Genomic DNA, 26,067 nt, shown 5'->3' with positions numbered 1-26,067 from the left:
TTGAAAAGCATTGCACTTCATCATTGGGTCTTAACTATGATTAGACTAGATCCTTGGCCTTAAAATAACACAAACGATCCATCCCAAGTATAAGACCAGCTCTATCCATGAAAGTTACACTCAATGTCAGGACATTTCATTATATTGAACCAAAGTTGCTTATTTTATTATTTATGTATTCTTATCTTTTTCTTAAAATAATAGTGCAAAACTAGAAGTACCTCAAAGAAGCTATATTTTATAACTGGAATTTATTTAACAATATTTTTCTTTTAATTGCCATTTTGCAAGTATTCAATGAGCATGTGTTTATACAACTGACTGCAAAGCATCCTTATGCTATCTCACTATGCTCATGATGCCAATAATCCAATGTAGAAACTATTTTATGAATGACTTCTAACCAATCTTTAGATTGAAAAGACCCTAACACTAGCCCTATTTCATGAAAATTCAGAAGCCATGTTTAATTTGTAGAGGTAGTAAATCAAGTCAGGCACACAATGGCGTAAGTGTCATATCCAAATTTGAAACTGAAGGCTTATTTTCAAAATTTATTTAATCATTTGAAAGGCAGAGTGACAGAGTAAGAGAATGAGAAAGGGAGGGAGAGAAGAAGAGAAAGAGAAAGAGAAAGAGAGAAAGAGAGACAGAGAGAGACAGAGAAAGAGAGAGAGAGAGAGAATCTTCCATCTGCTTGTTCACTCCCTAAATGACCACAACTACAAGGCCAAGACAAAGCCAGGAGCCTGGAATTCCACAGTGGTCTCCCATATGGATGGCAGGGGCCCAGAGACTTGGTCCATTAGCAGCCAGCTGGATGAGAAGAACAGCAGAAATACCACAGCAGCAGTGCAAGCTACAGCTTAACCTACTGCACCACAGTGCTGAGCTTACATTTTAAATGTTGACTATTAAATAGTTTTCCAAGGGTCCCCTATATTTCCTTCCCCAAAATACAACAATTGTCTGGAAAACAAATCTATAGGAAATAAATAGCGCCTACTACTTGATGATTTTTTGGAGTACTTTGGTTCGTACACCTAGGTTGGTGACAATTTTTTTTTAAAGTAACACTGTGTTGAACAATCTTGCTGCACTGAAAACCCTTATTAATACCAAATGAGTCCTACAGCTTTTCTCAACTCAAAGACTGAGATACTCCTTATTATACAAATGAATATTCAGCTTTTCTAGCTGTCTTTCTAAAGTTTATATCTAGGGCTGCTCACTAAAATAATTATGTAAGATACAACACCATGCTGAAATGGCAGATGTGGAGTAATGGCCAAAGAGGTCTTGCTTATAAACACAGAGAAATACAGTAGCTCAATTCCTTACCTTTCCTTACCACCACTATCCACTAAACAAAATCCTACAAAGGCCATTCTAAACCACTAGTTAAGCGTTTCATCGGTAGATACCACCTCCTGCAGCCTAAACCCAGTTTACTTTTCGGTTATATCAATGCCCATGCATTATAGGACACCAAAGATATTATTAGTTATATGATTCAGCATTATTTACAACTAAAAAAGAGAAAAAAGTCCAGGAACAGAATCTTGTGGAACCATTCTGCATGAAAATGGTACATCACAGCTGCCAGTGCAACAGGAATCAGAAATGAGACCACCAGCCAGAAAAGTAAGTTACAGGACGTAAGCTCTACATGGGAGGAGGAAGAAAAGCAAATCTTTGGGAATTTAAACTGTAAGACATTATTAAGGCAGATTCGTAATCTGAATCCATACTACCAACAAATTCTAAAAAAAATTCTCAGATAATTTAATGTAGTCTCAAATTGTAGTGCCTCCAAATGACCAAAACAACTAAACACACACCTGCTGAAGTAGAATTGACTGCAACTTAGATGAACAGGAATTTTAAAACATCATTAATTATACAAGGACTCCTAATTTCAGAAACTTTTAAATCTGGAAAATTGGAAGTCTAATAACTAAAAAAGAGCATATAGGTACTTTCAGAATTAACAAAAGCAAACTAATGAAATCATGCAAAGGAAACATGAAAAGAACTTAGTATGTCAACAATTTAGGGTTTGCAAGGGAAAACAATTTTAAGTATGGAATTTCTCTTTTTTAAGATTTATTTATTTACTTGAAAGCAAGAGTTAGAAAGAGAGAGAGAGAGAGAGTTACAGAGTGAGAGAGAGAGAGAGAGAGAGAGAGAGAGAGAGGTCTTCCATCCGCTGGTTCACTCCCCAGATGGCCACAATGACCAGAGCTGCGCCTGTCCGAAGCCAGGAGCCTGGAGCTTCTTCCAGGTCTCTCACGCAGGTGCAGGGGACCAAGGACATGGGCCACTTTCTACTGTTTTCCCAGGCCACAGCAGATAACTGCAATGGAAGTGAAACAGCCAGGACCTGAACCGGTGCCTAAATGGGATGCCGGCACTGCAGGTGGTGGTATTATCTGCTACACCACAGTGCCAGCCCCTTGGAATTTCAATTTATTGTTCAGAAACTACTAATATATCTTTTTTTTAAAAAAAAATTTTCATTTATTTATTTAAAAGGATTACAGAGAAACAGAGAGACAGGTCTTCCATCTGCTGGTTCACTCCCAAGTGATCATAATGGTTAGGGCTGGGCCAGAACAAAGCCAAGAACCAGGAGCTTCTTACAGTTTTCCCACATGGGTGCTGGGGCCAAGCACTTGGGCCATCCTCCACTGCTTCCCCAGGCACATCAGCACAGAGCTGGATCAGAAGTGAAGTAGCTAGGACTTGTACTAGTGCCCACATGGAATGACTGCGCTGCAGATGGTGGCATAACCCAGTATGCCACAGTGCCAGCTCCAATTACCTCCTTCTTAATGAACATTTAAAGATGGAAATTTTCAGAGTTGGTATTGTTTGGAGCCCTGATGCTGCCATTTCAGGAATAAACCAACAGTTTACCCTCTGTATCTATAAGTCTTCCTTTCAAATAAGCAATTAAAAAAAAAGGAAAGTTTCAATATCTTTCCTTGCTTTTATATGTCAGTATTATTATACATTTAAGTACACAAGCTATAAAACCTAAGGATGGAATTTCTAACAATTTTGAAGGGTCAAATTAACTGAAATCTCGACATTTTAAAGTAAAAGATATTTAAAACTTAATTTACAAAAATACTTTTAAAACTTAATGTTACTTCATTTGAAGCCAAATAAGCATGTACAAACACATACAGACACACAGTACATAGATGAAATGCTGAATTATTGCAAATCTTTTATCAAGAGAATAAAGGCGAAAGGTACATCTTTGTGTGTCCTTTAATATTAATTAAGCTCAGATTCACAATTTTATCAGCACAGGACCTGTTACTACATCTTTGATAGATCTAAAAGAGAGTGTACTTTTAGTCATGTACTAATACTTGTTTAATTGAGTTAATTAATTACAGCCTACCCAAAAAAGCTCAAACAGACCTCACACAGCATTCAAAGTAGCTTGAAATCTAAGCTTTACTCCCTTTCTTTTAAACTGGCCCTGGGGATGAAGTCAATAAATTGTCAATTAATAACATACTTGCTTTGATGACTCCTTAGTAATTTATCTTCATCCCAGTTCATAAATTCTTTAGTCAAAGTTCTGGGATTTCAGTAAGATACCTCTGCCATGGGAAACCTCAATTTAAGAGTTTTCTTCTGCCAATAAACCAATAAGACAAAGTGGCTGATAATCCTCCCACACTCTACTGTGTAGGCATAAAGCACCCAACCAGTGAAAGTTTAATTTGTTCCGCCAATGGCACAGAAAACTATTCCACTTTATTCGTTTAGTAAATCTGAACATTACCTTCCAGTGTTTGATTAAAACCTAGGTTATTAACTAGGTTATTTGTAGGCAAAACAAATAGCTCTGAACCTAACAGTGTCAGTACAACACATATAACCTGATGTCACTATCAAAGCCAAGATTCTTCACTAAGTTTATGCTCTGTCAACTTCTATGGAAACTCATTGTCTCATGCCCATAAATGATAATGCAACACACAACCTCTATCACATAGTAGTCTCAACATCTCTTTTACCTCCTGTATACATTTTCCAGACCTATTTACTCAGATTCTTAGCCTCTTACCCACGCTCAAAGCAAATTCCCAAACTGGTGGCTGGCACTGTGGTGTAGGGGGTAATGCCACTGCTTGCAGTGCCGGCATACCATATGGGCACCGGTTCTAGTCCTGGCTGCTCCACTCCCAAATCCAGTTCCCTGCTAATGCACCTGAGAAAGCAATGGAAGATGGTCCAAGTCCTTGGGCCCCTGCACCAACATGGGAAACCTACAAGAAACTCCAGGCTCCTTGCTTTGGATTGGCCCAGCTCTGGCCATTGTAGCCATTTGGGGAGTGAACTGGAAGATAGATCTCTCTTTCTTTCTCCCTCTTACCCTCGCTCCCTCCCTCTCTCTCTGCCTCTCAAATAAATAAATGAACCTTTTAAAGAAAATTCCCAAACTGATCTATTTATCCTGTCCACATTGTTCTCTGGCCTCTTTTCCTATAAATGACTGGTCCCTTAATTTACTCCAACAATTAGACTTCCCAACCAATGTTCCTACTTGAGCTCAATGAGTCTACTTCACATTCATTACAACAAATGTGCCAAAAACAGGGGGAAGCTTTTATATATTAGTCATCTAGTAAAACTAAAACAAACAGAATATGAAAAAGCTATATTTTAGAAGACTGATGTTATAGTCAGGTTAAAAGAGAAATGGCAATTTTTGTCAAAGTGGTTAACTATAAGAAAACAGATGAGATCAAACTGTGATGCTAACATGGTCAACAAATAAGAAGAAAACACTAGTAAAATGATTACTATCAAATGGGTAAAAGATTGGATATCAATCTATTCCCTTATTTTTGCCTCAGGAATAATTATTAGCAATTAATTTCCATTTCCCACTAAGGACAGGCTTACTGAATAACTGTTAGCAAAGTTTTTTACCCAAAACCATTTATTAATTTAAAAGTGTTATTATTCAATAACAACATTAAGCATCCACAGATTAAAAAAAAATAGTCCCTGAATACTTTATTTTTTATTTTTTTTTAAATTTTATTTGACAGATAGTGTTAGACAGTGAAAAAGAAAGAGACAGAAGGTCTTCCTTCCGTTGGTTAACCCCACAAATGGCCACCACGGTCGGAGCTAAGCCGATCCAAAGCCAGGAGCCAGGTGCTTCCTCCTGGTCTCCCATGTGGGTGCAGGGACCCAAGCGCCTGGGCCATCCTCCACTGCCTTCCTGGGCCACAGCAGAGAGCTGGACTGGAAGAGGAGCAACTGGGACTAGAACCTGGCACCCATATGGGATGCTGGCGCCGCAGGCAGAGGATTAACCAAGTAAGCCACGGCACCAGCCCCCTGAATACTTTTTTAAAGCTTTTTTTTTTAAAGGTGGAGTGACACAGAGGGAGAGATGGCAGACATCTTTCATCTAGTGATTGACTCCCCAAATGACTGCTGCAGCCAGATCTGTGCCATGCTGAAGCCATCCTGTTCTCGTACATGATTGGCAGAGGCCCTTGGGCCATCCTCCATTGCCTTCTCAGGCACATTAGCAGAGGGCTGGATCAGAAGCCGAACAGCTGGAACTTGAACCAGCACTCTAATAAAGAATGCTGGCACTGCTAGCAGTGACTTAAACCACTGTACTTTATGCTGGCACCCATTGCTCAATTTCAGCTGTTCATAATTTAATGGGAGATACTGACAAAAATTAACCATCCTAGTGTTTGATAAGTGCTTTAATAAGAACAAAGAAATTACAGAATGCAGAAGAAAATCAAATTTGAGAGGCACTTAATCTGTCACAGGAAGGGTTTCCATGAACAAATTTTCAATGCAAGTAATGCTTTAAGTTGAACAAAATAGTAAGAATAAAATATCAATAAAATCAGGGAGCTTCCTGAGCACTAAACATTCTAAAAAGGAGTGAATGACCTAACCAGATTTGTCTTACAGAAAAGTTTTATGGAAAAGTCCTAGGATTTGATCATATAGGCAAGATGAGAAATGAAGGAAAACTTTAAAGTAATCCTCACTTTTTTACTGGGTTGATATCACCAATCAATATGTAAAAAGTACAAGTCAAAGAATAGCTTAGAGGAAAATCATAAAATTATCCTGTAAGTTTTGGTGTAACATATCTAAAATTACCCAAGAGCAGTTGTGCCATAGATGACTAAAAATTCATCTGCAGTTCAAGGAAAATGAAGGGATCATACATGGTAGGGAATAGGAAAATTTTAACATTTCATTTTTACAAAACTGATTAGAATTATACATGGCTGCATATATAATATTAATTCCTTTTAGGTACTGTATTTAATACCTTATTTCATGAAAATAAACTGATTTCCTTTAAAAACTATAACATTTGCCAATAGAAAATAAGAACTTAAAATTTTCATTCTGTCCTTATCTCTGAATATCTTCCCATAGGGAAGTGCTGTCTGCAAAAAAAAGAGAAGAAAGACTATTTAATTTGCTTTTTGCTTCTGATCACAAACTCCTGCCATTACAGTAACTACTACCCTTTTGATGTGCTAAATCTTACCCTAAGTGATTTACTCACATGAATTCATTTAATCCTGTGATACTCCCCCCTTACCAATGAGAAAACAACATTTTTGAAGATTTACTATGCAGTGGAGTCAGTAATCAATCTGATTATTACATCTGTATTTTATTCATTCATTCATTCAGCAGAGAGAGGCAGACAGACAAGGCTGGTTCACTCCTCAATGCTCACAATGGCAGGGAGACAGGCACTCATTCCAGGTCTCCCATGTGGGCAGCAGGGGCTCAGCCACTTAAAATTCATCACCTGCTACCGCCCACAGTATATTAGCAGAAATCTGCAAGCAGGAGGAGAACCAGGTCTCAAACCCAGTTACTCTGATTTGAGGCTCAGCTGTCTCGACTAATGGTCCAAAAGACGCAGCTTGAAACCTATTAAACCACTATACTATGCCTTGAGTCATAAAGATTATTGTAATAAATTAGGCTTATACAAACATCAACTTTGTTCCGAAGCTATGAAGAACTACTATGTGTTGCAGATAGTATTGCAGTATTTATCAACAGTCTTCAAGAAGTATGTGTTTTTAAAATTGACAAAATTTGTTTTCCAAGTTGATGTAACATTATCTAGAACAAATGACCTCCTGTTTATCAAAAAGCAAATTCATGTACATGTGCAATTCACACAGGCATAAGCAGAAATAAAGTGTCCCAAGTAGTATTTGGGAATGGAGATGAAAGATAGATTCCATAAAAAAAAGGAGGGGCATAATAACCAATATTATGCTGGAGAGAGCAATGCAAAGTTGTGCTCATTTCTACTTTAAAAACACACATCGATTAGTTTAAAGGGACCTACGGAAAAAAAAGATGAAAAGAAGCAGACTCAACAATTTAGAATCCTATATAGGTTCAGTCTTGGAGCAGTGATTGGTGTCCCAGCTGCTGTTTCCAATCCAGCTCCCTGCGAATTCATCTGGAAAAGATGGTCCAAGTGCTTAGGGCACCACCCACTCTCCTGGGAGACCCTTATGGAAATCCTAGCTCCTGGCTTCTGCCTGCCCAGCCCTGGCCACCTTGATCATTTCGGGAGCAAACCAGTGGATGGAAGATGTCCCTGTCTCTCCCTCTGTTGCTGTCACTCTGTATTTCAAATAAATAAATATTTTTTAAAAAATTTAGTCTGTTATGCAAGTTCACAAAGATAATGTAACAAAGCTTTTTTCATCATTGCTTTCAATTTTAAAAAATCCCAATATCCACCAATAGCTGTACTAATTTCAGTGTAGCTAAATAACAGAATGCTATAATGTCATGAAAAATGAAGATGAAAAGTCTATTTACTGGCAAAAAAAAAAAGATTGCTTTAAAACACAATAGAAGAGAAAATATATAATGAAATCATTCATGTACTACCATATTTTCTTTTTTTTTTTTTTTTTTTTTTGACAGGCAGAGTTAGACAGTGAGAGAGAGACAGACAGAGAGAAAGGTCTTCCTTCCGTTGGTTTGCCCCACAAATAGCCGCCACGCTGCGCCGATCCGAAGCCAGGAGCCAGGTGCTTCCTCCTGGTCTCCCTTGCGGGTGCAGGGCACAAGCATTTGGGTCATCCTCCACTGCCTTCTCCGGCCACAGAACAGAGCTGGCCTGGAAGAGGAGCAACCAGGACAGAATCAGGCGCCCCAACCGGGACTAGAACCTGGGGTGCCTGCACCGCAGAGAATTAGCCTAGTGAGCCACGGCACCGGCCTTGTCTTTTTTTTTTTTTTAATTAATTTATTTATTTGAAAGTCAGAGTTACACAGAGAGAGGAGAGGCAGAAAGAGAGAGAGAGGTCTTCCATCTGCTGGTTCACTCCCCAGTTGGCCACAATGGCCAGAGCTGTGAGATCCGAAGCCAGGAGCCAGGAGCTTCCTCTGGGTCTCCCACACAGGTGCAGGGGCCCAAGAATTTGGGCCATCTTCTACTGCTTTTCCAGGCCATAGCAGAGAGCTGGATCAGAAGTGGAGGAGCCAGGACTTGAACCAGTGCCCATATGGGATACTGGCACAGCAGGCAGTGGCTTTACCTGCTACGCCACAGCGCCAGCCCCTGTATTTTATCTTTACATAGAAAATTATCTCAAAGAAACTTTGCCAAAATGTTAACAGTAAATAATCTTAGGTCAAAACATTTCATATGATAGTTGGTACTTAATATTTTTCTTTCCATTTGGATTTTTGCATTAAGCATCTATCACAGCAAAAATAAAAAAGCACTTCCATTTTGTAAAAACAAACAAAAAAATCAACATCCTTATTTGAGGAAAATGACAAAAATCTTCACACAAGTGGCTGTGAGGTGTCAAATTTGCCCCAAAAGCACAATACAGAAAAAATATTGTGTGACTTTGGAGACACACTTTATACTCTTTTTAATCAAGTGAACAGTTTCTATGATAACTCATTATTGATATTTTTAGTGATCTGAATATATGTGATAAATGTCTGCAAAGTAAAAACATCTAGGTGTTTTCATAAATTTCAAACAGATGATATCTAAAAATGATATTTAAGCTACAAATCACAAAGGCATACTTTACAGACTATAATCTTTACAAGTAATGGATAAAGCTGGTCAGTAATTAAATTGATCACATCTTCCGGAAGGTTAAAAACCTCGCAGATGACAACAGGGCTCAATATTTACCAGCTGTTGAAGAGCAAAAGCTTTCAACATTTGTATATAAGCAGGCATCTTATTTTCCCAGGATTTCAAAGTCCACATGCAGGCTGCTGTTCAGTTATTATAAATGAGTAATTCAAGTAGGGCATGACTGCTTCTTGTATTAACTTGATAAAGATGTTTCACTCCAAATGCATCAACAGTTGGGTTAAATCATCCCTTCTACATGCTGAATGAGGCTTACTTATGCCATGCTTTGTTAACAACAAATCCAAGTTTAAAAAAAGCTTTATTCATATCTGCATTTGTACTTTTAAGGATAAAAAATCAAGTTCTATTTAATAATTAACTCCAAGCTAAACCACATAAACTAAATATAACCTAATGGTAACAATATTTCAGTTTTTAAAAATCTTAGAAAACAAAAGCATCACTGACATTTAAATTTTTAAAATGACATAAAATTTTACATTTTATAATCATTTTAAGATTCAGGAATGCGAAATGCTTAAGATTCAGGAATGTGAAATGCTTTAGAGAGAAAATTACCTTAATATAAGTATACATATCAAACACTTTTTAACAATAAGTATACATTTCATACTTTTCTAAATAATGCCCTTCAATAATTAGCACTTAAAGCAATATAATCCAAATGAAAATATTCAGTGCTGAAATAAGAATTTTCAACTACAGTGCCATCTTTCATCATTTAAGGTTTAAATGTCAATTCTTCATTCATAAACCTTTCTCAAAATTCCTCAATTCTCCCTGTTTTTGTTGAAATTGATCTCTCCCTCTATCTTCTGATAACACCACTTCTAATCAGTTTCAGCATTTGTTAATGTGATATTCATTTTTAGAATTAGTTGGATGTGTACAGTACTTGGCCAGGGCCCTACAGAATATCATTTTACACCAGCTAACAGTGTCGTACATGCAGCTAGCAGTCAAAAAATACAATTAAATAGGATTCAAAAAAAAGTGAATAACCCATTATTTAGAGTATGAACTTTGGTGTAATAGGGAAGATTTTGAGTCCAGAATCAAACTGCTTAGATTCTATGTAAAATTCGTAGAATGACAGCTAGTATATAAGAAGAACTAGAAAACGTTAGCATTATTATTGGCATGGATTTAATGTCCTCTCCAAAACTAACGTTGAAATTTAACTGCCGGGGCCAGCGCTGTGGCGCAGTTGGTTGAAGCCCTGGCCTGAAGCACTGGCATCCCATATGGGTGCCAGTTCTAGTCCCGGCTGCTCCTCTTCCGATCCAGCTCTCTGCTGTGGCCTGGGATAGCAGTGGACGATGGCCCAAGTCCTTGGGCCCCTGCACCCACAAGGGAGACCTGGAAGAAGCTCCTGGCTTCGGATCTGCACAGCTCTGGTTGTTGTGGCCATCTGGGGAGTGAACCAGCGGATGTAAGACCTCTTTCTGTCTCTACCTCTCTCTGGGACTCTTTCAAATAACCAAAATAAATCTTTGAAAAAAATAAAAAAGAAATTCAATTGCCATTATTTGTTAACAGTTTTGTCAGTATCTGAAAGACCCAAAGAGGTCACAAGGGCTTCTACCTCATGAACAGATTACGTGGTCAGCACAGGAGCGGAAGGGGTTAGTTATCTCAAAGAGGGTTCTAGAAAAAAAGGATGAGCTTGGTATCAGTGCTGTGGTGCAGCAGGATAGAGCCCCAGCCTGCAGTGGTGGCATCCCATATGGGTGCCAGCTCGAGTCCCGGTTGCTCCACTTCTGATCCAGCTCTCTGTTATGACCTGGGAAAGCAGTAGATGGCCCAAGTGCTTGGGCCCCTGCACCCTCATGGGAGACCCAGAAAAAGCTCCAGGCTCCTGGCTTCGGATTAGCACAGCTCCAGGTGTTGTGGCTAACTGGGGAATGAACCAGCGGATGGAAGACTTCTCTCTCTCTCTGCCTCTCCTTCTCTGTGTAACTCTGACTTTCAAACACATAAATAAATCTTAAAAAAAAAAAAAAAGAAAAAAAAAGGGCTGAGCTCAGCTGTGTTTTCTGCTGCATGCCCTCAAGCTCTTTCACTGTGAAATGTCTTCCAGCATGTTGTGATGCAACAGGAAACAACTCACCAGGTGTCTCCCTGAATATCATACTTCCCAATCCTCAAATTTGTAAATCAAATCAACTTCTATTGTTGATAATATACTAAGCCTGTGGCGTTATATTATAGCAGCAGAAAAAGAACTAAGACCAATTTCCTTTATTACCGAAAATAAAACTTGATTTTTCTCCCTTTATTTCCAATCTCAAGGAACTCTGTTCTCCAAACCAGCGAACTGATTGCTTGCCTGCTATGTCCTTTCTCTTAGGCATCATATTCAGTTAGTCATCAACTCTTACTGACTCCAACACATTAATATCTCACAAATCTGTTAAGTTCTCTCCATTGATATTACCATCTTTTTCTGCAATATTTTCATGCCTCTTATACTCATCCATATAGTTGCCCAAATCAATTTCTAAATTTTTTTTTTTTTTTGACACTCAGAGTGGACAGTGAGAGAGACAGAGAGAAAGATCTTCCTTTACTGTTGGTTTGCCCTCCAACGGTGCACTGCGCTGATCCGAAGCCAGGGGCCAGGTGCTTCTCCTGGTCTCCCATGCGGGTATAGCGCCCAAGTACTTGAGCCATCCTCCACTGCACTCCCAGGCCACAGCAGAGAACTGGACTGGAAGAGGAGCAACTGGGACAGAATCCGGTACCCTGACCGGGACTAGAGCCTGGTGTGCCAAGCGCCGCAGGCGGAGGATTAGCCTAGTGAGCCGCGCCAGCCTAAAGTGTTAACATGATAAAGTTTTTTGATTGTTCCCATTAAAACTGAGCCTAACCCCTTTAAAATGACTTTCAGGGGCTTTCATAATTTGAGGGGGCTTGTTTATCTCATGGAGCTTAAACTCTGATCATGGATTCCACCCCATTTTATGCTTCAGTTATGGAGGAATTACGTAGAGTTTTCCCAAACTGGACCCAGTGGTCTTGCTCCAGCTTGGAATTAAGGAATCATCGTGGTCATGACTTATTTCAGGAATCCTTTCCCAAGCCATAAACACTTCAACTTGACTCATACTACCTTGTTTTTATATTTTTAATCATCTTTAAAATATTTTTATTACCTTAATTTTTTGAGAGACGCAGACAGGAAAAGAAATGAGAGTGTGCCTGCATCTGAAGGTTTACTCCCAAATGCCCAGATCCTCAGTGTCTGGGCCTGGTCAATGCCAGGAGCTGGGATCTCAATCTAGGTCTCCCATGTGGGTGGTAGGAACCAAACCATGGGAGACAAAACTACTGCCTCAGAAGGTATGCATTGGCAATTGCTATTCATTATTTCAGAAAATTTCATGCTTAAATGTAGTAATGGATATTCTTTAAATCAGGACTTTTCCTGTCTATAGTTGCCAAAAGGAATTGTTCTACTTCTCAACTTGAATCCAAAAGGAACACTAATTATAGCTAATAATACATAATGGTTAATGACTCAAGAAGAGACCAGTATACTGAAAAATATCAAAACTGTCATCAATTTCTAATGTCTTGGAAATGCTGGTAAATACTATCCAGTGTCTCCATAAAGAATCTTTATACTATCTTCTTCTCCTAACTAAACCTTTTACCTACAGTAGAATAATGATTTTAGATATTATTCAAATTATTGTTCTTCTTCTTTTAAAGTTATTATTTCTAGAATATTAAATCCAAATAGCTTCAGTGATTTTGGAGTACATACACTCCTCAATTTATGATGGAGCTATGTACCAATAAACCCATCATAAGTCAAAATGCATTTAATATGCCTAACTGACCAAAATATCTTAGTATAGCAGTAGGGAATCAGTTGTTTCCCCCTTGTGATCACTTAGCTGATTGGAAGCTATGACTTGCTTCTGCTGCCCAACATTGCAAGAGTATTATACTGCATATGGCTAGCCTGGGAATAGATCAAAATTCAAAGTACCATTTCTACTGAATGCTTATTACTATAGCACCATCATAAAGAAGAAAAATATTAAGTGCAACCAATATATGTCACAGACTATCTATATTTACATGCCTTATGGGTTTAAGGAAAAAAAAGTTTCATGAATTGGCCTTGGATTCTAACACTGATATTATTTATGTTCCTATGCAAAAATGTTTTAAAATTTTCAATTAACTATTTTTAATGTGAATGCTTACATCACAACATGTTGATGATTTTGTTGTTTGTACTGTTCCAGATAGGTAGGTAACAAAATGTCAACTATATTTCTAAAAGGAGACATATTTTAATTACAAATAGAAAACAAGCTCTAGGGAAAAAATGAAGGCATTTTAAATAGCTAGATTGAAACTATTTAAGGAGAAATATGAATTAACTATCTTAAAATTGGGCATTTTAATTAGATGCATATATTAAGATCCACAAACTATCTTCAAAAACTAAGCTATACAATCTGGCTTTAAGGATACACATATTATTATTTAAAAATGAAATTTAACATAAACATTAAAGGAATTAGTGTGCAATTAGTCCTATTTGTGGGCAAAATAATGACCTATAAATAACTTAGTTGAAAATAAGTATTATGTGTGGGGAGCAAACCGGACTAGACTGAGTTACTGGAATTGACTTATTCTATGCATCTGCTCTCCCACTGTGGGGAGAAAACCGGACTAGACTGAGTTACTGGAATTAAGACTTATTCTATGCATCTGCTCTCCCACAATATGGCGCTGGGAGAGAAGTAAACAGCTTCCGCACAGCTGCCTCCAGTTCAACCAATAAACTGTAGGACTTGCTACTGATTGGAGGAGAGCAGCGTACTCGGCGTGTGGGCAGCCGAGTTGGGATTGGCGGAGGAGGACTATAAAGGAGGAGAGAGACGGCATTCACCAGGAACATCTAAGGGGAACACCTGTGCAGCCCCCGAGAGAGCCGGCCGGCGGTGTGCCGCTCCCCTGCGGAAGTGGGGAATGTGGCCAGGGGGAACTGCCCTTCCACGGAGGTGGAAGGGATAGTAGCCAACCCGGGAAGAACCAGCAGCAAACCCGGGGAGGGCCGAGCAGACGAAAAGAACAGCGCAGGGTCCTGTGTCGTTCCTCCACGAAGAGGGGGAGCGACAATTATGGACAAAAAAATTATAAATTATGCTTACATAAAATCTTTAATACCATGGAAGAGTGCAAATATGAGGGAGATGACTCATGATATCGTCAAGTATTAATGTATTAATAATCTATGAATACAATACATGAATATATGTGCACATATTCATATGCACATCCTGAGAGAATTATTATAAAACTAGAATCTTATTAAATGTAGGTATGCATTTTTATTTTCCAGAAAAGCGTATTTTTAAGTTTATTAGAAAGGCAGAAAAAGAGAGATCGTCCATATACTGGTTCACTTCTCAAATGCCCACAACAGCTGTGGCTAGTACAGGCTGAAGACAGGAGCCAGGAACTCACATAAGGTTTCCCAAGTGACCAACAGAGATCCAAGTACTAAGCCATCACCTGCTGTTTACCAGGGTGCACATTCGCAGGAAGCTGGATCAGAATCAGAGGCGGGACATTATTCCAGGCACTCCAATGTCAGATAAGGGCATCCTAAACAGCGGCTTAACCTGCTTTGCCACAATGCCCATGCAATACAAACTTGTAATTTGAAAATTTTCCTGTGACATCAAATATTTTCTACTGGCTGATTTCAAGATGCCATTCTACAGATAAACTCTAATTTCACATTTTTCCAACTATGAAACAATAAAGATAATTTGTGATTTTCATAAGTAAATATGAATATCTTTATACTTTAAATATAAATCTTTAAGTGAATCTTATTATTACTCCCTTACAGTCTTAGAAGGAAGATTATGAAGAATGACGCCCTCCTAAATCCCTCATAAACTTTTCTAAATTGATTTCTGGAGACTGTACCAATTCATACTCTTAATCAGAATTTTAAGAAAGTGCTTCTCTTATTATAAATTTCTTAGCTTTCAGTTTTGTAATTCATTAAATATTTATCCATTTCACAGGTCAGAAGTTTTTCCTTCTTTAATGCTCATTTGCTTACTACTTGCTAGCTTTAATCTTTTTCATGTATTTTAATCATTTGTATTTCTACTTTTGTCTCTTTTGGCCATTATCTTTTAGGGTATTTGTGTTTTAGTTATTTGTCTATAATTGTGTTTTTGGGCCGGCGCCGCAGCTCACTAAGCTAATCCTCCGCCTTGCGGCACCGGCACACCGGGTTCTAGTCCTGGTCGGGGCGCCGGATTCTGTCCCAGTTGCCCCTCTTCCAGGCCAGCTCTCTGCTGTGGCCAGGGAGTGCAGTGGAGTATGGCCCAAATACTTGGTCCCTGCACCCCATGGGAGACCAGGAGAAGCACCTGGCTCCTGCCATCGAATCAGCGCGGTGCGCCGGCCGCAGTGCGCCGGCCGTGGCGGCCTTTGGAGGGTGAACCAATGGCAAAGGAAGACCTTTCTCTCTGTCTCTCTCTCACTGTCCACTCTGCCTGTCAAATATATATATATATATGTGTGTGTGTGTGTGTGTGTGTATATAGTTGTGTTTTACACAATTATGTATAGTATATTCTTGCAGTAATTTCACAATATTCTAAATTTCCATATTTAAAATGGAAGAAATTAAAATGTGATTTTTACATCTGAAGAAGGGTTTCTGATGAATAATATTACATAATGTATTTAATTTTTGTAACAAAATACATTAACAAGGAAGATACAAAAAAGAATTTTATTTCTGTAAGGACTAGGAACTTTGTGTTTACTTAATGCTTAAAATAGTCCTTAACATACATTAGACATTCAAATATTTGCTGTATGAAATTGCTTATGAATATTTTCCCCAAGAAAACATTTCAAAAAGTTTTAACACATTATTTACTTAACAAAAACCAAGTTAGAACATTTTATTGATTCATTTAACTAGCAAAAAGCAAACCAAAACAAAAAAAAGTGCCTTATTCTGGAAAGTTTCAGATATTGACAAAACAACTGGCTGAGGGCAATTTAATAGGCCAAGATTTTAAATGTCAAACTCAAATTAAGGTCTACAAAATTAGCCCAGAATTACTCAACAACCAATACTTCCTCTGGACATGAGGAAACTGTTACTTCATCACTGCCCTCTGCCGGTGGTATCATTTCCCTTTAATTTTGCTCCATGCACTGAACCTTGGCTTCACAAAATTGCTTCTGACCTGCCTCTATATTTAAACCACTCAGAACTAAAAATAGCCTAGCCATCTGGAATTTAGTAGCTTATAGGAAATACATTGTGCTTCATCGTAAAGCTCTGCATTGTTTAAAGCACATCTTTCCATGTTATCTCAGTCTGATTCTATAGTGCTCTTGAGCTATTCTACAAATCAAGAAATTACAGACAGCTGAGGGCAAAGCAAAATAATTCTTATTACATACATGCAAATAAATTCTGCCAGGTTCAACGAACATCATTTCTTTAGTGTATAAGAACACAATTCATCCATTTCCAAACTCATTTCAGTATCAATGATCTAAAAATGTCTGTTTTTGAACACTTTTGTTATCTGGCTGTGACATCTGCCTGGTTCTTTCATTAACAATGAATTACATAAAAACTTTAACACATTAACATTTTTATATCTAGACAAGAGTCAGGATTTTAATTTCTTTAAAAGGAAAAAAAAATATTTGCCAACAGGCTAAACCAAAACTACATGTTATCCTGAACAGAGACAAAATGGCAAAAAACCATTTCCTTTACACTATTCTATGTTTACAAAACATTGTTACTCATCATGCTTCCTGGCCTTAGGAACATCAAGGTTTATGGGGAAGGAATCCTCTAAACAGTTGTACTGTAGTGTGATATAGTCAAAGTGCTAGGGTGATGCAAAGGATTAATTGGAAGGAGAGAAAAGACAAAAGTCAGGCAAAGGTGAAAAACAAAATAACCCTCAGTGAAGTACTTAACTCTTACATATTAATGGGCAACTACTTATTTATACAACACAGCAATAATATCAAGATGACTCCTATGTACCCTATACTAACACCAAAGCTACCTGCAGAATCAAGTTTATTCTAGAGCGAACAACTAGAAGGGGCAAGTAACAAAAAGTGTTGTGAATTTCATCCCTAAGTAGCTTGAAAATTAACTGCTACTGGTTAACTAAGGTTTCTACTCCTCACTTTTAGCCAGTACTAAAGTTACTACACAGCCAACTTTAAAATCTAGAAAGGATGGCAAAGTTAGTGTTATGGAACCTTAGACACACAAGCTCAGAACTGCAAAACTGAAAACTCACTTTGAATATTTATATTACTTTCTAAAATGTAAAATAAGCTGAGGTAATAATGGTAGTATTTATTTCATATAAAATATACTTAAATAAATTATAAAACATTAAACTTTTATAGTGAAGTTTACTTGTAGCCACTGCAACTTGAATATTTCTTGTATACTAATTTACTACTTACTAACGAAGCTACTATTTATTTACTTGGAATGCCACTTTACTTTTACTACACAAATCGTAAAAAATGCAAAAATTTTGACCTTTTGCAATAAATGAGGGAAACAACTGGTCACCCACAAGACTCAAGGGATTTCCCCTTCTGGCTTCCTTCCAGAATCTGGGACTTTTCAAAGGAGCAAGCAAAGTAATTTCCTGTTGCTATTGTGACTGTTCCTGACTCTTAGCATCATGGCTTCCAGGAGCCATTTCTATGTGGAAAGAGAATTTTGGAACTACCAAACTAAAGGATTTACTCCTAGACTCTGAAATGCATACCCACAGGTTTATAAAGTTAACTTGAGAAAAACTGAAAGTGGGTAAGGAGTAGGCAGGACACAGAGAACAAAAAGGACACAGAGAAAAATCTTGTTTTAAATGATTAAATGTTTAATATAGAGTACTATTTGGTAAAGAGTAATTAATACATAAAATTTACATGATGCTTTACAGGTTACAAGGCACTGAAGGATGGAGCATTTAAATAAACCTTCACAACAATTCTAGCAAACAACTAGAATATCTTCATTTTATAGAAATGATAGAAATACTCAAAAGATTTAACTTTCTCAAAAAATATAGTTTACAAAGAACAAATCTGAATTTAGAATATAAGTCTTTTTTATTATCCATTCAGCAACAGTAGCTTATATACCTATTTTCTCAAGATATTAGGAATTATTTTACAGTAAAGGCTCTGTGCATTATACTTCTACACAAAACTTGCAATGAGTATTTGATGAATAAATGATTACATTAAAAAGTAGAGCAATAAAAATGAGAATGGCAAATACTGAAAAGTTTTTCTTTAATAAGGATTTTGAGGAACAACTGGAACATAAAATAACTTTATGATCTGAAAAAGGAAAAATGCCTTAAATGTGTATTTGCCTTAGAAACTTAAAATACATATCTATTTTAAATGTTTATCAATTCCCTAAATTGTTTATATTTCTTATACTCAAAAATATTGCATTCCTTTTACAAGTTATTTATTAAATTTGTATAAAAAATTATACTCAAGAAGCATATGGCAAATATTTTACAGACCCTTTCATTGTGGCCAAATTTCTAAAAGAAGAGTAACAATAGATTTTTAAAAGTAATTAGTAAGACTAAAAATTTCTTTGGTACAAATGCAATGTTCTCAAAAAACTGTATCCTAGCAACTATCATAATCCTTTAGAAATTGTTTATATTATGCTTAAAAATCACTTTGTTCCTATATTCCCACAACTGGTTCATATGGTAAAAAGATCAGTAAACTTACTTTTATGCGTAACATCTTTAACATTTGCTCCCCTTTCTGTGCTTGTGATTAAATGTAACATTTTGAAATCCCAAAGTTCTGAGAAAAACATAAATCCTTGTCTCACAGCTGCTGTTTGACTCTGAAAACACATGCATTTTCCTTTCAAACATCTACCATCAAAACTCCCAAAGGGCTTGGACTGCAGAACACCTGCATCTCTTCATTTAGTTCCAATAACAGAGCCTAAACTCCAAAATTACAAAAATAGACGTTCTGTTCAGCTGTAGTTACATTTTGCCCCTAATTCCCGTGAACGAAAATGCTAGGAGCATGAAATCATTCAGGCAAGCTCTGTCATCAAGAGGATAAGATTTTTTGCACCAGAAGCCCAGTGGGAACATGATAGAATACTGGCAACAATTACAGATAAAGTACATAGTAAAGTCCTCAGGGAGGAGAGAGGAAATGTAATAAGATAGATGGGTATAATTTTTACACATTTATGCCCAAACCACAAATGTGAATTGTCTTTAATTGCTACAATATATAAGCATTCCTACTCATGTGTTCTGTCAAAAATACTAAAAACATAACTTCAAGGCAATTCACCTAATTTATGACAATATTGTGGGAAAAAAAGACATTGCTCATAAGCTGAAACTTTCAGTGTATAATACTATTACCATTTAAAAACAAGCTGTAACAATTCATATTCTAACCAAGTAACTTTGATGTTCTAAGAGTGTATGTTTGCTGATATATTTTAATCAAGAAAGAGAACTGCCTCTCAAATTGTAAATATCTTGCAAACAGAATTGTAATTGGGACTTTCTTTTTTCCAGTAGTAATGACCAAAAGTTCCACACAGTTGGTGAAAATATGAAGTAGCTTTTTATTTGTGGCAATATTGTAAAGGCAAAAACTTTACATTTAATTTATGAAACTGATTAAGGAATAAGACTGGTTTAAACTGGCAGTATAATTAATGTTTTAAGAGAAAATTTGTTTATATTATTTTTTAAAAAATCACAACTGATAATTCAGTTTTCTGAATCTTAGAAAGAAAATGTTATTTTGAGCATTATATATTAAAAGCAAAAAGAGCATGTGCACATGACTTGCACTAGTAAGAACAGCCAATCAGATACTTTAAAAAGGAATTTCTGAAGGGCCAGTGCTGTGGCATAGTGGGTAAAACTGCTGCCTGTAGTCACAGCATCCCATATGGACGCAAGTTCAAGTCCTGGCTGCTCTACTTCCCATCTGGCTCTCTGCTATGGGCTGGGAAAGCAGTGGAAGATGGCCCAAGTGCTTGGGCCCCTGAATCCACATGGGACACCTGGAGGAGGCTCCTGGCTCCTGGTTTCGGATTGACTCAGCTCTGGCCTTTGCAGCCATATGGGAAGTGAACTAGACTTCTATCTTTCTTTGCCTCTCTGTAATTTGGCCTTTCAAATATATAAATAAATCAATTTTTAAAAAGATATCTTTTTTTTTTTTGACAGGCAGAGTTAAAGAGAGAGAGAGAGAGAGAGAGAGAGAGAAAGGTCTTCCATCCGTTGGTTCACCCCACAAATGGCCGCTACGGCCGGTGTGCTGTGCCGAACTGAAGCCAGGAGCCAGGTGTTTCCTCCTGGTCTCCCATGTGGGTACAGGGCCCAAGCACTTGGGCCATCCTCCACTGCCTTCCTGAGCCACAGCTGAGAGCTAGACTGGAAAAGGAGCAAGGGGGACAGAATCCAGCACCTCAACTGGGACTAGAACCCAGGTGCCGGCACCGCAGACGAAGGATTAGCCTAGTGAGCCGTGGCAACGGCCATAAAAAAGATATTTGTTAATAGTGTAGCAAAAACAATTATGTAAAATTTCATGGAAGTATGAAGCTCTCCATGTGGGTTCATATTCTAATATAGATAAAAATAATATAGAAAGGCTGGCGCCGTGGCTCACTAGGCTAACCCTCCGCCTGCGGTGCCGAACCTCCGGGTTCTAGTCCCGGTTGGGGCACCGGTTCTGTCCCAGTTGCTCCTCTTCCAGACCAGCTCTCTGCTGTGGCCCAGGAAGGCAGTGGAGGATGGCCCAGGTCCTTGGGCCCTGCACCCGCATAGGAGACCAGGAGGAAGCACCTGGCTCCTGGCTTCGGATCAGCGCAGGCGCCAGCCGTAGCGGCCATTTAGGGGGTGAACCAATGGAAAGGAAGTATCTCTCTTTCTCTGTCTAAATCTGCCTGTCCAAAAATATATATATATATATATATAGAAAACCAGTTTAAGAGTTGTTCATTTGAAAATCTATAATCTGTAATTGATCACTGAAAATCTGTAATTTCCAGTAGCATATAAGGCAAAAACAAACAGCAACTAAATACAAGTCCACTGAACAACACTGAGAAGCATGTGCACTAGATGCTGTGCTATGTGCAGGATTCTGTTAAATTTTGAAGCACTATTATAAAAGAAACATTCTCAAACATGTAGTACAAGTAATCAGTATGGCAATGGATCTGAAGATGAATTCTATGAGGCTGGTTGAAATAAATGTGTGCTATTTTGTCTGGATTCATCAATTTCTTTTAAGTTTCTGTGTACCATCTACCACATGAAAGGAAAAAGTAAAAAGAATTGACCTAGTACTGAAATTAACAGTATTAAGAGATAAACAGTATTATTAAATGAAACTGCATAATAGATTATGAAATAGGGTAGAAAAAGTATATTGAGTTTAGTCTTAAACATGTTAGGTTATTAAAACATCCATAGAAACATGGTTACAAGGTGGCCAAAATTTGGAATCTGTATATAAGAACACAAATGAACAGAGGTATATAAACTTATGGTCATTTGCTAAAAACAGAAGTGATAACCCCAAATAGAAAAGGACCAATAACATAATTTTATAAATAACTATATTTAAGACACACACACACACGTACGTACGTTTGAGGGAAAGAGCAAAGCAAAGAAAACCAAGAACACTATCTATTAGGAATTGTGAAGGGCCTAAGATTTTACGTGACCATACTTCATAAATGCTGCAGATGACCAGACCTCTGAATCAGAGACTAAGAACTTTATTACTCATGGCATAGGAAGTAGAAGTGAATATCAACTTATCTGCATCAGGTAACAATATGTGGATCTGTCCAGATGGATGCTGTACATGCAGTGAAGTATATATTAAGAGATGAACTTTAAATTGAGGAATCAAATATTTTATTACAGGCAGAAGGCATACAATCTTCTTTTTTTCCAAACAGAAATGGCACACTGTTTCTTCTAAGTCTCTATACTATACAAATATCTTAGAAAAAAATATGGACAGAACAAAGTACAGCCAGTGCCTACATTCACAAGATTTGAAAAAAAAAAAAAAAAAACAACCTATAAAGACTTGATTCTTAACACGTGGAAGCCAATGCAGAAGAAGATTCCTACGAAAAGGATGTGATCATATAGTTAAACGCTAGAGACTAAAGAGGGTGAAAGAGAAAATAAGATTATGAGACATAAGATTCTCTCAGGTATATTTAAAGCTGATATATTACTTCACGCCATTTATAAGAGTAAAACCAGGCCAACAAATGGAAGTTTTTTTCCAAAGAGCAAAGGATTTAATAATTAGAACTATCTAACAGCAGAAGATACTGATGGATATCCTCCAAAATGGCAGATATATGCAGGAGGAGAAGAGGAGGAACACAGGAAGTAACATGGAAAGGAGTTAACATGTATTAGGAACATAATATATGCCAAACTCATTCATATCCTTGACCATATGTCAAAAGGTTCATTCATTTACTCATTCATTGAGCAAATGATTTCTCAAGCATTCCTTATGTGGTAAGCACTGTTATGATCTTAAAACCTTAAGCAACCAGTGACTGCCCTAATGGAGCTCACTTTCAAGTGATGAAGCCAGACAATATATGCACTGTCACAGGATCTATGAAGAAAAAGTACAGTGAGCTATGAAAGAATTTAACAGAGATACTTAATCAAATTTTGTGGGAAGACAGAAGTGGAGAGGCAGTGTCAGAAGACTTACTTAAACAGTAATTGACATAAGAGCTTAAGACTAAGCTGAGATTAAATGGGGATAGAAAAGGCAAGGACTGTTGTGAGAGAAAACCAGGAAAAGGACAGAGCATCTAGAGCAAACAGGGACACATGTAAAAGAGACTCCCAACACTGATTTAGAAACTGGAACAATAACCTTTTAAATTCTTACGACTTTAAGTTGCTAATACTTCATGATTATTTTAAATTCCCAAATAGGAAATACTGGAGGATGCAATTTTTAGCAATGTGGATCCTAAAATTAAAAGACAAAATGGTGGGGTAGGTATTCGGTGCAACAGTTAAGCTGCTAGGGGCACCCACATCTCCTATCATAATGTTCCAGTCAAGGTTAAGCTTTCCATTTCATCTTCCTATAAATGTGCATCCTGGCAAGCAGCAAGTGATGCTGAACTATTTCAGTCCCTGCTACACACATGAGAAACCTGGACTGAGTTCCTGGCTCCTGACTTCAGCCTCACTCAGTCCTGGTTGTTGCAGGCATTTAGGGAATGGACCAGAAGATGACAATTCGTTCTCTATGTCTGTCTCTCTTTCTCTTTCAAATAAAATTTTTTAAAAAAATGAAAATGGTAAGCATCGTAGGAAAGTGATAAAATGTTATAGTCTGATACACCAGGGTCTAGTTCAGAGTCCATCTTGGTAGGCCTACGGCCAAGTCATTTAACTTCTAGACCTCTATTTCCTCCTCTGTACCACACAAATAATACTTGTTTGGCCTAAAACAGTCTTGTAAGGAGAGCAGTCTAACTAAACTCCTCTCAAATGTCACTTCCTAACTGCCTTTCAGACAACTTGCACACCATCACCTGGTCCCCAGCTTTAGTCTCCTCCTCACCCTTGATTCAGGAGCACATGCACAACAGCAGCTATCTTCCAAACATCACGGCATTTTCTTCAGAAGCCAGTGGGTTTAGTCATCATTCAAATTCTCTAAGCCCATTTTCAACCTCTGTAAGTCACTGACAACCTCACCTGGATATCTACCAGTTTGGGAAAAAGCCAACAGAGATTATGGGTGCTTGATTCTCATTTTTCATCTGGAAAGGTTTACCTACCTAGCATTTCTACTTTTTTTCGGACCCCAGGAAAGATATTTGTGTCATTTCCACTAACTACTCCAGTCTTAAAAACCAAAGAAAAATAAATGTCATCTTAACTTCCTTGACCATCCATGCACTAAATATTTACTATTACCCTACTATGTACCAGGTATCATTCTACAATAACAAGAAAAGACAAAAACTCCAGCACACATGAAGCATAAAATTCTAACAGCAGGGGGAAAAAAAATCAAGGCAAATTGGTAATACATAGTATGACAGACTGTGGTAAGTACTAAGTAAAGCTGTAAGATCAGGGAAATGGCAAGTATGTATCATTGTGCATATGTGCATACACACAATCATCTGTGTAAAACACAGAAAAAATATTTAGACACAGTGGCTAGGAAAATAGTTGCTGAGAGAATGATATTTTGGTGAAAGTCTTGAAAGCCTGTTAATAAATAATTTACTTATTCATGTTAGATTTATTTATTGGTCTATAACATTAGTCACACACACAAAAATACCCAATTTAAATCTCATTAATGAATAAAAGATTAATCGAACTTACACTAAAAATGGCTTTTAAAAATAATACATATGGGCTCTCTAAACCGTATCATAAATACTTAAGCCACGAATGTATACGGCAGTTCCAACGAGGATGGGAAATTCAAATTTTAACATGTCCTAAATAAGTATGTGAATGTAGTTTAACTAAAAACACATTATATTTTAGGATTAAAACATACCCAAAGGAATATTTTCAAAGCACTAAATACATGATCACATAAAACTTTTATAGAAAGATCCATAAACATATCACTAAATCTAACACTAATGTTGAAGATTAGTGAATTTCCTTAACAGCAATAAATATGAAACTTCACATTCTAAATGCCACAGATGTCATAGAGAATTTTTCACATATCAGTTCATTTCTAGATCTATAAAGAAAGCTTAAAAGGCAAATACAATTTTATGACTCTAGAAATTCATTTAAATCACAAAGAACAATATGAATACTCTTGGGAGAAAGATTATTAAACAGGCTTGACTCATTCATTCATTTAATTGTGTATATGATCAAACATACAAAAGTAGAGGCAAAAACATATGAAAAACTAGAAGCTCTTATTCAACTGGAGAGTATATGGTAGATTCAGATAATAGTAATCCCTTCTTAGGTTATCTGGTCATTTTAATAACATCTTAATAACTTGAAAACAAATGCCCCCAAATTATGAGTAATTATACAAACAAGTTTACTAAAGGGTATATTTAAGGAACTTGATTGAATATGCATTTTAAAAGTTGTTTCTTTAACCACTTATCCCTTCTCCTTAAAATAAGGGTAGGCAAGCTGCACTGGCCAAATATGGTTCACTTCTTAATTTTGTAATAAAGTTCCATCGGGGGCCAGCATCATGGCGCAGCCCATGTGGGAGACCCGAATGGAGTCTGGCATGGTCCAGGCCTTGCTTTGGTGCCACCTGAGGAGTGAACCAGTAGATGGAAGATTTCTCTCTCTCACCCCCTCCCTCCCTCCATTCTGCCTTTCAAATTAAAGAATAAATCTTTAGGGACCTAGGAGCTGGCATTGTGGCGTAGTGGGTAAAGCTGCTGCCTGCAGTGCCAGCATCCCATATGGGTACCAGTTCAAGTCCCGGCTGCTCGACTACTAGTCCAGCTCTCTGTTATGGCCTGGGAAAGCAGTAGAAGATGGCCCAAGTCCTTGGGTCCCTGCACCCACATGGGAGACTTGGCTTAGCAGGTAAAGCCTCCACCTGCAGTGTTGGTATTCCAAATGAGTGCTGGCTCTAGTCCCAGCTACTCCACTTCTGATCCAGCTCTCTGCTATGGCCTGGGAAAGCAGTAGAAGGTGACCTAAATTCTTGGGCCCCTGCACCTGCATGGGAGTTCCAGAAGAAGCTCCTGATCGGCTCAGCTC

At 37.6% G+C, this 26,067-nt stretch overlaps 1 protein-coding gene across 20 annotated transcripts in view; it reads right to left on the bottom strand.

Moving 5' to 3' along the window:
* The window catches only part of VPS13B (vacuolar protein sorting 13 homolog B), a 779,033-nt gene that overhangs the window by 530,574 nt on the left and 222,392 nt on the right, over positions 1-26,067 (bottom strand). The gene's annotated exons all lie outside the window — the stretch shown is intronic.

The sequence above is a fragment of the Oryctolagus cuniculus genome, chromosome 6 (genome assembly GCF_051225735.1).
Source record: "Oryctolagus cuniculus isolate XC-2025 breed Fujian yellow rabbit chromosome 6, ASM5122573v1, whole genome shotgun sequence".
Lineage (NCBI taxonomy): Eukaryota > Metazoa > Chordata > Mammalia > Lagomorpha > Leporidae > Oryctolagus > Oryctolagus cuniculus.
Note: the sequence above shows the minus strand (reverse complement) of the source record. Positions and strands in the feature narration are given on the sequence as shown.